We start from the raw sequence: 4,842 nt of genomic DNA, 5'->3' as shown, positions 1-4,842 counted from the left end.
CAAATACAAGCCTTAAACCCCATTGTTAACAGTTTTAGTTCTTTTGTTTCTGTTTGTTTGTGTACGTGTATTTGAGACCACTCACACTGTGAGTTCAGGTGCACTCTTACTTGATTATGCTTGTGGAGTCAGAGGACAACTTCAGTAGGTCTGTCTTAGATAAGTTCAATTTTGCTTCTCTTTGACACACAATTTCTAATTTGCTGGAAACTCTTAATTATACTAGTCTGGCTGGTGAATTATCCCAAGTAACTTAATGTGTCTGCTTTTGCAGTGTTTATAACAAAATATATATTTAACATTTCTTCTACTGTTCCTATACATCTTATGTTTACAGTTATATTGGTTAAATTTTATGGATGCAGCCCCTAAAACTCCTTTGAAACACAAGGGCATAGAGAAATCCTTGTTCCTCTTGTTTTTAAAGTCTCTCTGCCATCTCTTCTGATTTAATCTGTGATCTTACATGCAAACCTCATATAGTTTAGACTAGTCTGCAGAACTCTAAATTTTTATTGGATATGGTTTTCTGTTAAAATCTTCAACCATGAAAGTACACACACACACACACACTCACACACAGACACAGACATAGACACACAGACAAACACACCCTCTTTATGTATACATATATATATGTATATATATATATACACACATATATACATATATGCCAAGAATTTAAAAGAAAGGGAACTATAGAAGAGTTTGGAGGAAGGAAAGGGGAGAAAAAAGATACAATTATGTTATAATTAAAAAATAAAATAAATGATATTCTAATGACTGCATGAACACTGACCCGCTGTTTATTTATTTGAGCTGTGAATTTAAGATAGATCCTTACAGCTAAAATACAAGCTATTTAGCAACTCAACTCTGCACACGCCACTGACAACTTAATTTCTATTTCACGGTATTATTTTAAATGATAGATTTCATGTGTTGTAGCTTATTCTGAGCCTTCACCAACACACATGAAAGTAATACTATTTAATTTTCTTAGTTAGAAAGCATATTTTCTTGCCTGCACATAAAAAATATGTATGATACAAAATAAATCTTGCCTCTATGTTACACATATCAAATACAACTTAGTGGCTGTTTTGGTTGATTTAGATTGTATAAAGAACACTATTTTACTTGATGCCAAGATGTGCCCTTTTCTTAGTAATGATAGGAATATCATTGTCCAGTCTAACATTTATTCGAATTAAAAAAGAGTCATATGGTCAAGACTATATAGTAATTATTGTCATTTATGTTTGCAAGTTTCAATTAAACATTAGGAATCCTCTTGATAAAGCCTTTGAAAGGAAGACATTGAACATGCTTGATTTAAATTGATGTAATGAATGTGTCTCCACTTTATGATGTAGTTATTAAGACAAACTGTCATTAGAAAGTGTAACAATAACGTAGAAAATAAGAAAACTAGTTAGAAAGTGCTGATTATTGATGCATTTTGAACTGTGTCTTTGAAGATTTCATGATGAGTAAGATTTTTGACAGATATGTTTATACCTACTCTTGAGAAAAAATTTCAAAAATGGAAACACCATCAATAAGTCATGAGATGCTTTCCTTACTCTCATTTTATTTATTTATTTATTTAAAATCTATTTTATTAATTTATTGATATTACACCTCAATTGTTAGCCCATCCTCCCATCCCTCCCTCCCATTTTCCCCTTACTCCCCTCCCCTATGACTGTGACTGAGGGGGGCCTGCTCCCTCTGAATATGTTCATAGGGTATGGAGTCTCTATCCTTCCTCTGGGTGCCCCCAGGCCTCCCCATCCAGGGGACATGGTCAAATATGGGGCACCAGAGTTCATGGGAAAGTCAGTCCCCATTCTCCACTCAACTGTGGAGAACGTCCTGTCCATTGGCTAGATCTGGGTAGGGGTTCGAAGTTTACTGCATGTATTGTCCTTGGTTGGTGCCATAGTTTGAGCAGGATCCAGATCTGCCCATCATAATGTTCTTCTTGTAGGTTTCTAGGACCCTCTGGATCCTTCTATTTCATCATTCTCCCATGCTTCTCTCACCTAGAGTCTCAATAGGATGTCCTCCCCTGTGTCCCACTTTCCTGATAGGTGAAGACTTTCATGGGACATGCCCCTTGGACTAGTGTCCAGATATAAGTGAGTATGTAACATTTGACTTTTTCTGCTTCTGGGTTAACTCAATCCTTACTCTCCTATGTTGTCTTTCCACTACACTTATGTCACTGCATGATGGCATCTAGTGGATCTCAAAAGAACATTACACATTCTTCCCACTTACACACCATTGAATGTAAGTTTTGTGTTTTTTATCTGTATACAATTTTCTATTGCTTAGTCTTACCTATTTTTATTCTATTGCCATTTGGTAAGGCTTCATCACACATGTTACATTTTCTGTGGCGTTCTTCCAATATCTGACTTGCTCCAAAAGAGCAAGAATGTGTGTATCATTAAGTAGGAGTTTTTTGTGAAATTTGTAAAATAAGAGGTCTTTCTCAGTGTAATATGTGCTAATTTTAAACATAAAGTCATTATTACAGTCTTCTATACCTTATAATGAATATTTTTCCTATTTTCTTTAAAGGCAACATAGGTCCAGCAGTTCATCCTGTATTTTGAAGTGAGCATTAATTGGATTTGAACTCACTAGCCATTGTTTCTCACTGGATGGAGCACCCTTATTCTTTATACTTTTCTAGAAAATGTACTGGAAGTTCTATCCATAAATATGTGCATTTATAGACTTGAACAATTTCCTTGAGCATTATTAATGATTATAAAATATTTGTTTTGAAACAGATTCTGGATATGTTGTACACTATGAATTTCAAATTTTGCATTGCAATTATTCCTCCATGCATACACTGCATCCTATAAAGTTCAGTACATGTTTTGTCTCAGAGACATGATTGTTACTGTAATCTAAAGGAAAAATTGTTGAGCGACAGAATGGCCTTAGGGAACACAACAATAGGTATATTGCTCTCACTTCAGAGTGCATTAGGAATTCTGGGAAACTTCTCACTTATTTCATACTATCTAATACTTTACTACACTGAACACACATTGAAGATCATAGACATTATTCTTATACATGTCTTCGCATCCAATTCCTTGATCATTCTCTCCAAAGGACTCTACCAGATCATGCAATCTTTTGCGTTGAACCCGTTCTTCAGTGATGTTGGGTGCAAACTTTTATTGTATTTTTACAGACTTGGAAAGAGTATGTCCATCTGCCTCACTTCTCTCTTGAGTGTTTTTCAGGCAATCACCATCAGCCCCAGGAACTTGTGCTGTAAGGAATGTAAAGTCAAAACGACTACAAAGTTCATGGGCCTCCTCATTTGTCTCTGCTGGATCCTGCACATAGTAGTAAATATAATTTTCCCTGTATATGCCTCTACTAAGAGAAGTACACACACAAATAAGACAGAAAAGAGAGGCATTGAATTCTGCCACTCTCAAGGCCGTGATGAAATAGTAGAGTCATTGTACACAGCATTTTGTGTGTTTCCTGAAGTCCTATTATCTCTGCTCATTGTATTTTCCAGCACCTTCATGATTGTCATACTTTATGGACACAAAAAGAGAGTTCAACACATCCTCAGCACACATGCTTCCCCCAGAATTTCTCCTGAAAACAGAGCCACGCAGACCATCCTCATTTTCGTTTCCACCTTTGTAGCTTTTCATACCATCTCTTCCATTTTAAATGGCTATACTGCTCTTTCACATGATCTCAGTTGGTGGGTGAGGAATATTACATCCATCATATCTATATGTTTTCCTACATTAAGCCCATTTGTAATGAGTCATGATTTCACTGTTTCCAGAATCTGTTTTACCAGGATAAGAAATATAAAAATACCATAATCCTGTAATAGGACTGTAAATTGTGCTCTTTAGTGATGGAGATCTAAGATGTGAATAATTTATGTCATTTAAAACATTAATATAACAGTGAGACAATGTATGTGGAGATTATATCAAATTAATTATCATTTTACATCAGAATAGCACTCTACTTTCCTTTATAGCCTAGATCCTAGATATCTGTAGGTTCTCAGCAAAATTAACTGTGCTAAGTATAGTCTATAATTTCATGAGTGGGTCTTTAATTTATGATTTATTTTACTACAATTTTTTAAATGGAATCATTTGTCAAGCCAGTGTTTATTGTTGTTAACAATGTTGGTGGTTGTGTTATTTCCTCCGACAGTAGATGGTATAGAAACTTCCAGCACTATGAAAGGTATAAAATACAGATAAAGTTATCTGCTTGATTTTTCATGCATTATGAATTAATTTCTTTGCAGTTAAATATATGTCTGAACATTTATTGTGTGACATCATACATAAAATGTGCAAGTTGAAGTCATACAAGATCCCAACACTGAGTGGAAGAGGAACATAGGGATGAAGTACAAATAGTCACTACTTGAAATCCTAGCAGCATTTGAAAGCTGTTGGTAAAAGGAGAGTTGCACTTTAAAATAATTGTGTGAATACCTGTTAGGCAAGCATATTCAATGGCAATCAGTATACCTAAGAATAGTTGGGCAGCACAAACTAAGCTTTATGGGATTTAAAATCAGAGATCTTGAAGGACAGGACATATCTGAGAGGAAAGCACAGTCAAAAAGAATATATTATCCCCAAACAATCCATATGCAAAATAAGATCACGGAAGAAGATTCTACTGATACATTTCTCTCTAGAAATTTTCATGAATATATGGGCATGGTCCAACATTTTTACTGAAGGTTGAGTTATTGAGGTCTTCAAGGTAAATGGCCTTAATTTTTAGATTTACTTTAATGTAACTTACTGT

General features: G+C 34.9%; 1 pseudogene; it reads left to right on the top strand.

The window, feature by feature from the left end:
* Nucleotides 1-2,237: 2,237 nt before the first annotated feature.
* On the top strand, nt 2,238-3,884 carry LOC127192372 (vomeronasal type-1 receptor 4-like; annotated as a pseudogene).
* The last annotated feature ends 958 nt before the right edge of the window (nt 3,885-4,842 follow it).

The sequence above is a fragment of the Acomys russatus genome, chromosome 7, assembly GCF_903995435.1.
Source record: "Acomys russatus chromosome 7, mAcoRus1.1, whole genome shotgun sequence".
In the NCBI taxonomy this organism is placed as follows: Eukaryota; Metazoa; Chordata; class Mammalia; order Rodentia; family Muridae; genus Acomys; species Acomys russatus.
Note: the sequence above shows the minus strand (reverse complement) of the source record. Positions and strands in the feature narration are given on the sequence as shown.